This window comes from Lagenorhynchus albirostris, chromosome 9 (assembly GCF_949774975.1).
Source record: "Lagenorhynchus albirostris chromosome 9, mLagAlb1.1, whole genome shotgun sequence".
Classification (NCBI taxonomy): Eukaryota; Metazoa; Chordata; class Mammalia; order Artiodactyla; family Delphinidae; genus Lagenorhynchus; species Lagenorhynchus albirostris.
In genome coordinates, this window is record NC_083103.1 from 17,483,653 (window position 1) to 17,495,146 (window position 11,494).

Below are 11,494 nucleotides of genomic sequence, written 5' to 3' on the forward strand. Positions count from 1 at the left end.
ATTTAAAAAAAATCTTCAGTTCCAGGGTTAGTTTGTTCCATTTCCTTGAGGCCAGCTCTTGGAATTGTTCAAGCTGGAGCAGCTTATATCATGGCTCCAGTCTAGTCATCATGTAGTTAACTTTCTCCACCTGGTGAGGGCTTCAGTATCTGCAAACCAGCTCAAAGGATATGGCTCAGAATATTATCTATAGCCCTTGAGAAGGAACTAAAGGTCCTTGACTTTGTTTAATGGCTAAACTATAATTTTCTCTTGTTTGACTGCTTTCCTTTGCTTCTTCATTTTCTCACTGCTCTGATTAAATTTATTCTTTGGCTAAAGTTTTTCTATAGGCAAGAGGCAGGCTGAGAACATGGGGGAATCTGTCCTGGGGACGCCCCATAGGGGCCTTCCAGTGGCTAGCTGAGTCTCCACCTCCATCTGGTAGCAATTAGACTCCACTAAGTGGTGAAAGTCAGAGGAAATCAGCATCCTACTTTGCTCCACCCCTGGTGTCACTGGGAGCTGATGGGGAGCCAGAACTCCACAAACCCACCTGGCACCAATGAGAGTGACCAAGACAGTGGGAGGCAGAGCTACTTAACACTCGACTTCTAGCCATACACAGCTCCTCACCTGTGTCAGAGGGGTGCAGTCGGGAGCTGAGCCTCCACCCCTATCTAGCCTCAATGAAACAAAGTGAGTTGATTCCCAGTGGGGGCTAGCTGAGACTCCTGATATCCTCTATTAACTGGATACCCTCTATTAACTGTGTTTTATTCCCTTTTCCAATTCCTTACTCCTCCACAGATGTTTCCTTCAGCTCCCCCCAAAAAATACTTGTGCTTAAATCCTTGCCTCAGGGTCACCTTCAAAATGAGACATCATTCAACTAATATTTACTTGAGCATTTTTTAAGTTCAGAGTATTATTGTAGGAGTTGCTGCATTTGTGAAAAAGATTATAAAACAAATCATCTCTATTGTCATGGAGTCGATATTTTGGTGGAGGAAACAGATTCATCATATTAAAAAGAAATTACAATTGTTTAACTGCTATTAGGAGAAACGAGATGGCATAGGGACAATATAATGCTAATGAAAGGTATCAAGTCCCTTGGATTCATCACCATCCCATCTCATAATCCAGGTTTGAGTACAGCCTTATAAACTGTTCTTCTGCAGTGCTCCAGCTTTTTCTAGAAGGCTTGTAGATAGTGGTTAAAGCAACCCACACTTATTCATTCATTCATCTGTCAAATAAAACTTTATCAAGAATCAAATATGGGTCGGGCACTGTATGACACAGTTGACATCTTACTGGTACTATGAAGTGTTGAATCAAATAGAACACAACAACCGACAGAGAATGAAGTATTGACTTAAACAGAAGAGAATGATGGAAGAGAAAAAACTTCTTGGTAACTAGAGGAATAGGAGGTTTCAGCACTGAGGAAATCACATCCCCTCTTCCTGCCCCAAAATAAGAGGGTTAATATCAGAATGCAAAGATAGATTATTCTTCTCTCAATTTAAATTGAAAAACTGAAAGGATCATAGACTAAAAAAGAATGAAAGCTATAAAAATGTACTTGGCAAGTACATTTCAATTTATTTCAGTTCATTGTCCCTTATCTATCTCATCTAAATAGTTCCTTTACGTTAACAGGATAGAATTGTGAAGTATTCAGTGGGGACCACAGAAGCAGGAACTGTATCTTGTTCAATGATGGACTCAATCTTTTATTCCCATTGTGCCTTTGTATATGCCCTAACCTTCAAGCCTCAGCATCCTGATATTTCTGCTGTGATTAGCAAGTGCCAAATCAATTTAAGAACCATCGCACTGAACATTCAGGAGTTAAATCATCCCTTGAAGACTGAGATAGAATTGATTCTGATATTGGTTTTATTGAGTCACTTAATTCTATTTAAAAGGAGAGGGGAACCTAAATGTAAGAAATATCTGGAAGCCAGTGGTACCATATTCCACACAGGCCTCCTCTTCTTGGGTCTGTCATCTATGAAAGGCGATCCCCTGGGTTACACCAGCATCAGATAAAATATTTTTTATGGCCTTGATGTGACATTCTGTTTTTTTCAATATGTATCATCACAGTGCCAATATATACCAAAGACATCATTAGTTTCTCCATCATATGTTTTCAGAATACCTCAGAATTTTCCTGTGTCTATTTTTAGCACATTGACCACAACTGTACTGAAATCATTAACTGAAGAAATTATTGTTTAATATTTTTCTTCACTGCTAAAATTTGCTCTGCCTTGTTCATCACTGAAGGTCCAATATTTAGAAAAGTGTGTAGCACAAAGTAAATACTTGTTGAATGAAGAGAGGCATGCTGGGAAAACTGTCTTCATACCAATGCATTTCAAACTTTAGATTATTTAAAAATTCTGATATCTCTCCCCTCCCCTAGCCAGGCATTCTGATTCACTAAATTGGGGCAGGGTTCATAATTTTCATTTCTAACAAGCCCAAAAGTGATGGTCAAGCTGCTGGTTTTGGGTACCACATGACTTGTCCACATGACTGTATGGCCTAGCTGAATAAACCAATAATATTCCAGATCTGCAGTTAAACTGTTGTGGCCTCCACAACCCATTTGAGATATTGGCCAGAGTGATCAGGGATTTCTTGTGTCCCAATATAAAGAGTGAAACTCTGTATAAGATCACTATCTATTGTGGTTGTACTTGAGCCACGAACAGACTCAGGTAGCCCAAGGGATTATGAAATTCCCAGGATAGTGTTACTTTGTACCTTACCCATCTACAGCACGCATCTCACTGTATATCTCTGATCGTGGGGACACCTTCATCACGATTTTACATTTCCTCCTTTTGCACCAGTTTCAATCAAGCTACTGACCAACACTGTCTTCCTCTTAGGACTTCCTAGCCACTGATTTGTTTCTGAATTTTGGAGAACAGTTTCAAAGAACTTGAAGTTCATATTTACCTACCTGTTACCCACCATTTCCAGATTGTCAAATACCACGTATCAATTCAAATCTGAGTGTGTACAATGCTATATCTCTTACTGACACTACTACTGTTCAGTTGCCTTCAGTTGCCTACTGACACTACTACTGTTCAGTTGCCTACCTTGTTGGAATTCTCTACTCATAATGTCCAGTTTCAGAAAAATTTAAATTCAACTCAATGATTTACTGCAATAGTTGTGCAATGATTGACATTTTAGTAACTGTTTGGAACTGAATGGATTGCAAGTTACCTCTACCCACTACTCTTTTGAGGAGGAGTTGTTGTCTCAGGTTTAGGTTTTGAGGGAGAAAAAACAGTGAGTTAGTCAAGGAAGTTGGAAAAAAGAGAGTAATAATGCACATACAGAGAATCTTTGCAATTGCTATAGCTCCTGTTCCCATCCTTAGGAGGCAAAGGTGAGCTGCAGTTCTTTCACTTTGATTTTTATAGAGTCTCTTCTGTATTCTTACCATAAGTCTCCCTTTTCTGGAACTGGGCTATAAATGGGTATCATCCCAGAAATCAAGGAATACAATGGAATAACTATTCTCACAGTAATCTTCAGCTCTGAGACTTCAGACTGATTTGGAGCTCTGTAATCTGTTACTCTTGCACATGGGGTCTGGGACCGTATCATCATTGCCATTCTTCCTAGTCATCAACTGATTTTTACACAGTAGAATATGCTACAAAGAGCATATTTCCTCCAAAACACCTCCAAATTTATAACTTTTCTTTAAAATAAAAGAAAGAAAAAAAGCATACTCTTTAGCATCATATTTAGTAAATAGACAAGTGAAGGAAAGTAGATTTGGATTTTTCCTTCCAAGGTTCTAGTTTGCCTGTTGGTATCACACTGTGTTCTTAGAAATTACAAGTTTCTCAGCCCTCTGATGAAAATGAAGAAGTCTCCATGTATTAAAGACTATTGTGTATCACATATCCACCTCACTGAGAATTTACCATCACCCAGAGTTTTGAACTGAGAAGGTGTCCCCTCTCTCTCATGTACACATTTCACTGGAAATGATTGCCCCTTCATGCTATTTTCTCTAGCTCATTTTGCTCTGAATTTCCAGACTCCTGTCTATCAGTAAATGATGTTGGCTCTTTACACAGGCTTCAACAAGTGGGATTTTCCTACATCAATCTTTCTTCAACTCCTGCGTTAATCTTCTTCTCTCTTTTTTGGATGTTGATGAGTTGTTGGCCCCTGTTCCCTTAGTTCCTTTAAATAGACACCCCCGCCTTCTCCAGCTAAATAGAACCAGTTTGTCACCAGCTCCAACTCACAGAACTTGAAACGCGTGACCTTGATTGACTTCTTGGCAGCTTTGAATAAACAGATTAGATTTCTGTTCCCCATGTAATTCACTGTCTCTAATAAAGACTGTAGAATGTAGGTTAAGGAGAGCAGTAACAACCACACTTGGTATCTGTAAAGAGTCCTTGCTAACCAGCATCATTAACGATGTAAAGCTTTTGAATGTATTTTTCAGCAAATATTTTTTAGCTGAGGTACATAAGTGTTCTCATTTAGCAAAAGACAGCCTGTGATGCAGGAGAATGAAAGACTTTGGTTGAAAAAGCACCAGAATGGAGAATTTTACATCTCATATAGATGCCAAAAAAAATGTTCATTGAATCAGATAACATAGCAAGTAAGTTAGAAAAGTATATGAAGATCCAGCTCAGCGTTTCTCTCCAAAAGTTCACAATTGTCTATGCATGTAGCACAGAGTATAGTCCTAGAGAGTGGTGGTGGGGACGTGCTGAGCTGTCTTTATTTCTTCACCCTCACTTTGTATAAGCAAGGACACCTGCCCTCCTTTGTCTAATAAGGTTGTATGATAATTTGGGGAATAACACAGAGAAGAGTGTTCCTTGAAGCAGAGGAATGTGTCATATTGAACTCTATGGTCACAGTGCCTAGAAATATGTCTGGACTGTAGTAGGTATATGATAGATCCTTGCTGAATAAGAGGGATACTGCAGAGAAAATAAAAAAGCAAAGCCATGAAGGAACTCTCCAAATCACACCCTCTCCGTTCAAATATTCATGAACTGATGAGGCAAAGAAATTGTTCTGCTCATTTACAATATCTGTCCCCATTCCCTCTTCCACACATGTACGCAGCAAGCACTTACTGTCAGATTGTGACCCTGGGGCAGTCATTCATTTCCACTTGAACCAGCTCTTTCAAATAACATGCGCATGTTGCATTTACCAAAGGAAAATTACACCTTTTCTTTCTTTGACTCACTGAGGGATTTTTATTTGGAAAACATTTACTTGTATCTTTCAGCTGCTGTGATAGATTTCACAGCAAGTTTCTCACTATGAAAGAGGAATCCCTGCAAACTGCTAACCTTCTTCAAGGTCTGTTGTGGTGCCAGGCTAAGGGGAACAGGAAGGTAGATGGAATGCTAGCAGAGCGTTCTGGAATCAGAACTCGTGTGGGGCCACTTCTGAGCACGTCTGTTGAAAAGCAGCCTGTGTGAGGGAATCAGACATGGAGCAGTCAGGGCAGGGTTCAGATCTTAGATTCAGAATTTTAAGTTATTGGGTCTTTCTATTTCACCTTCATGAGGGTAAGTTTTACCTCTACAGAGTGTATCTAATATAATGTTTTTAATACATAAGAGGTGCACAAAAATTGTAGCTACTATTTCAGCCATTAAAAATTTAAAAAACCTGCCCTTTTAAATAAAGCAAGTAAAATTTACACATCACTAGGGACATCATTAGGGAGAACTTCAGACTGTTTTTCCAATAGAGGCGATAGAATTGCACTAACTGAGACAGCAGTGCACACTCCACATCTTCTTGCTTGATCCAACTTGTAACAAATAATTTACATTTCTAGGGGACAATTTCTTTGTCTATGGTACCTAGAAATAGTTCTAGCATACAGTAGATGTTCAATCAGCATGTGTTTAATAATGAAATGTATAGATTAGGAGTATAGACTTGATGATGATAAGCAATAATGCAGCATTCATTTAGTAAGATCTGGCTAGATGCAGTGCTTTACATGCTATATAAAAATATGAAAATGCACGAGGGAGACATAACCTTTGCCCTAGAGTGTGATTTGGTACTCAGGGCATACAGGATATGTTCCAGGAAGAATGAGTCATCTTATGACTGGAGCATCAGATTTGGAGAGATTTGAGGTTTAATGTTAAATATGCTTGGAAATGTGGAATGATATGATATAATATATGACTGAATTCTCAGAAACCATCAAGAATGTTTGATCCAAAGGAAAGACTGATCAGATTGGAGCAGTTAAGAAGATATTAAAATAGTCTGGCTTGCTAGTTTTCCAACTGTAACTACAGGATACAAAGAAATGAGTGGCAGAACTCAGACATCTGTATCCTTAATTTGACTACAGTCAGCCTACTTTAAAATGCGTTATATATTGGAAAATAAGTAGTCTTTGGAGAAGGGGGAAACAGGTTAAATTTGTCAGTTATTAAACAATTACAGTTCAGAGTTAGGTGAGTAATTTCAGGGTTGAAAAAGAAGGAAAATTAAAAGATGTTCATAACCTTTTTTTTTTCTTAGATTCCATATATATATGTTAGCATACAGTATTTGTTTTTCTCTTTCTGACTGACTTCACGCTGTATGCAGACTCTAGGCCCATCCACCTCACTACAAATAACTCAATTACACTACCAAATGTAAAACTGATAGCTAGTGGGCAGCAGCCGCATAGCACAGGGAGATCAGCTCGGCGCTTTGTGACCACCTAGAGGGGTGGGATAGGGAGGGTGGGAGGGAGACGCAAGAGGGAGGGGATATGGGGATATATGTATACGTATAGCTGATTCATTTGTTATACAGCAGAAACTAACACACCATTGTAAAGCAATTATACTCCAATAAAGACGTTATAAATAAATAAATAAATATCATTGGAGGCAGGGGGAATAAAATGAACAATTTTGGATGTGGAATAAAATGAAACTAATTAGTCTGAAAACAGGAGAACAAGTGACGTCATAAGCAACATACTCTAACTCAGGGATGCTCCAGATTTTGTCCAAGTTGGAAAGATTAGAAACAACTTGGGAGCTTCAAAAATTACAGATGATTGGGTCTTGCCTTTTGAGATTCTATTTGAGTAGATCTGGGATAGGGCAGGGAAAGCTATATTTTTTCTAAAGTGCTGATGTTTTCTGATGGACAGCCATTGAACAGAATCCCCTATCTACCACAGTGTCTTGGGATGTCCACCTGGATTTAGATCTAATTTTAGGCCTGGGAATGAACAGTGAAAAAATGACCAAAAGAAGAAAGAATAAAAATGATATCCACCAGTTTTTTTCCACTAAAACTTTTTATATTCCTTACTTCTAATGATTATAAAAAGATAGATTCCAGCCCTGAAGAGCTGAAGTTTTGTTTTGGTTAGTCTGATCCTTCCAGGGAGGCAAAAGATGCCCCATTTTCTTCATGCAAACCTTCCCTTCCTTGATGTTGAAGCCTGCTAAAGCCGAGGTATTAAATTTCTTCTAATAAGAAAATGTAGATGTAAAAATTAAGTACAATCACACCATTTTGGTATTTGAGGCAGCTTTAAATATCACATGATGCAACTATCTTATTTAAAATAACTGAAAAATTGGTCTGCCTATGTTTTCCTCTAAGAGTTTTGTAATATCTGGTCTTAAATGTAGATCTTTTATCCATTTTCAGTTTATTTTTGTGTATGGTGTTAGGGAGTGTTCTAATTTCATTCTTTTACATGTAGCTGTCCAGTTTTCCCAGCACCACTTATTGAAGAGACTGTCTTTTCTCCATTGTATGTTCTTGCCTCCTTTGTCATAGATTAGGTGACCATAGGTGCATGGGTTTATCTCTGGACTTTTTGTCCTGCTCCATTGACCTATATTTCTGTTTTTGTGCCAGTACCAAAAAAAAAAGAACAAAATAAAGCTATTTTCAACAACATGGATAGACCTAGAGAATGTCATACTGAGTGAAGTAAGTCAGAGAAGGAAGTGATATGATATCACTTATATGTGGATTCTAAAAAATGAACGTATCTACAAAACAGAAATAGAGTTACAGATGTAGAAAATAAACTTCTGGTTATCTGGGGGTGATGGGGGGGAGGGATAAATTGGAAAATTGGAATTGATACATACACACTACTATTTAAAAGATAGATAACTAATAAGGGCCTACTGTATAGCACAGGGAACTCTACTCAATATTCTGCAATGGCCTATATGGGAAAAGAATCTAAAAAAGAGTGGATATATGTATATGTATAACAGATTCACTTTGCTGTACACCTGAAACTAACACAACATTGTGAATCAACTATACCCCAATAAAATTTTTAAAAATAAAATAAAATAAAATAACTGAAAATATCAGTGGCATTCTCTATTTGCCCTCTAGGTGAAAAGCTGTTTGTGGGCCAGGATGATTTCTTATTTACTTCTGCATTCTCTGTACCCATTCCATTTCAGGTTCAGTAAATATGTATCAGTTTTATGTGCTGTATCAAATTACCCAAGATGTTTACTTCTTCTCTTTCTCTCTCACAAACACACATGCATACACACACATGCACAGTCACACACACACATACTCTTATATAGATTATGGTCTATGGTTTAGTTCCAGTCAGGACAATGTCAAGATTTAACACCTGCCAAAACGTGGCTTAGCTGGACAGAGCAATCATCTGTATTTTTCAATTCACTATTTTAAAAAGTTAGCAGCATACAGAGAGAGAGTGAGGAATCTTCACTAATTTTTCCATTTTCAGAGAATAATTTCATGTTTTCAGGTCTTTCTCAATGCGGAATGGAATGAAAATTCCAAGGATATAGAATTTCACATAATGTTGTCCATGAAGTTTTGCTAATGTCTATGTTGAAATTTCAACTTCAATAGCTACCAGGACAGTAGTTGAGCAGTTTCACACCCCAAGTGAAATGAAAAGGAGAAAAAAATCTAAGGGGATTTAAAAATAGGGGAAATGTTTCAAACTTTCCTTCAAACTTTGAAGATATTTGGAGAGTTTGATTGAATGACAGTGAACAATATAATAATCGTACTTCCATAAAGAGATTACCAATTTGCAGAGCACCCTCACAAACATTATCTCATTTAATTCTCACAACAATACGATGTGATGGTTCCAATGGATACCTGTTTCTTGCATTTGTAGATGAGAAAATTGAGACAGCAAGGGTTAATCAGAAGCGTTTGGGCTGAGTTACTTTTCCTGCCTTTAAGAAGCTTTGCCACTTTTTTAAATGGCCAGGAAAGACCACCTTTGAGAAGAGACCATGAGATGGTGTTACAAGCAACAAGCTGAGCCCTGCTGTTGATAGGGAATCTAGATGGGCTAATAGCCAACTTCAAGCAACTCCATTTTTCTTTTGAACTACATTTTTATTTTGGTGAAGACAAAGAACCCAACGTTTTCAATCTGCTTTGGCAGCTCTAAGATCCACAATGGCCCAATCCAATTAAAGGTCTATACACTTCTGCCATTACCATCACACTAGGTTGCTCTGCAACAATAAAAGGAAGTTGAGCAAAGCAAATCCCATCTGAAAATGAACAATTCTGCCTGTTTATTGACATCATCCTTGTCTGTTGTGGATTCTCCTGGTATTCATTTCCTGGGGCTTTCGGGAGTGATTGTTTGCTAAGGAAATGGAAGAAAAATTGAACACGTCAGTGTTTACCTGACCTAAGACTTTCATGGCAAAAGCTAAGACCGAAGAGCAAATTAATGCATACATTGGTCACAAACCATAGAGGCAAATGTTTGGAATGTCTTAAAAATTTAATGCATATTTTATATTCCATTGGGAACATTTAAATGCTTTGACCTTAGCCTATAACAATCTGGGAAAAAAAGGAAGGGGGATGAAGTCTGAACTATACATCTAACAAACTGAATTTCTGTCCGATAATGTGAGATGTTTATTTAAGCCCGAACGGCAGAATGTGATAATCCATGGACTCGAGATAGGGGATAGAGATAAGGTATAGTTTTAGATGCTACCAGTAATTATCAGTGTGCTCATTCTAAATCATTTAAGCTCTGTAGTTTTGAGATAGGAAACTAAGGAAAAGGGACTGTTCGGCAGTCAGAAAAATCTAGGCTAGAATTCTGAAGTCTTTTAGGAATCCCTCACCCTGCTGAATGTAGCTAAATCATGCACAATCCAAAACATGGATATTATGTCTCTGACCTAAAACTTAAACCACACATTTTATTATTAGCCCTTTCTCCTGAGACTTCCCAGACTAATCCAATTCCTAATTGAGAGATAAGCTTGAACCTCATTTATAATAGAGATTTGGGCAACATGGGAAACCTGGGCTATCAGGAAGGCCAGGAGAAGGGCAAATAGCAAGGTAGAAAATTCTTCATCCTGTTAAAGTTCTAGCCTCAGTATATTCTCTTGTTAATCTTAACCCGCCCTCTGGAGACAAACGAGAGTAGGGCAAAGTGCATGTAATAAGGGTTATTGAAACTTTACAAAAAATATCTGACAAAGTGCCAGGCATATAAAAACATTAAATAAAGTTTAGTTATTGTTATTGTCATCACTGTTATCATTATCCTCATTATCAGTGGCAGCATCCCCAGCAAAATCATCTTAAAGGCTATTAGGTAGTTTTATGAAATAGTTCCTGAGTTAGTAAATTTGATTGTAGTCTCTATTCTAAAATGACCCAATATGATCTTTGAATCTGTAAGGACATACATTATAGGCACAATGTCTTTAGCTGGATATTTGGGTGCAAATAATCCCCTCACACAAGATGTATACCTCCCCCATACAAAATATCTATCAAAACTTCCAATTATCTACCCAGACTCATTCCTGTAATTGACATCTAGTCTTTATGTGGAACACAGATGAATGCCACCAGGTGCTGGTGTGAACAAATGGAACAGGTTAAACTGCTTCAAATAATTCCCTCAAAAAGAAAAATGAGACTCAATTATTCAAGCTGAACTAGGTACCCTGTGACCACCAATCAGCTTGAAGTGTACATTGGAGGCACTGTCAACCTGTGCCCTCCAACTCATATAGATAGCAATGGGGGAGAGGGAATCAATGGTGTAAAACACTTTCTTTCCAGAGGCACCATGTATACCCTTGAGAATGCAATTTTTGTGGAAGTCAGACATTAGCTTGCCTTCTTCCTGAGAACATGGCGACTGCACTTTAGGGGTCAAAAAACCTTCAGCTATTTAAGGAAACAGTACTAGGAGGTCATGGAATCCTCAGATGACTGCAGAGATCTCTTTAAAGGAAGACCCTCCCTATTTACTAGGGGACCTTCTTAGAAGGAAAACCAACTTTTTATTTTTGTATACCCTGCAGGCAGTTGTCTTGATGATAGGAGTCATGCTGTCACAATTTGTCCCTGAAATGCATGCAGGTCAGACTCTGTTCTCTGGCCAGGATTGTTATGGATGATCTAGTTATCCTAGATTTCCTCCTTG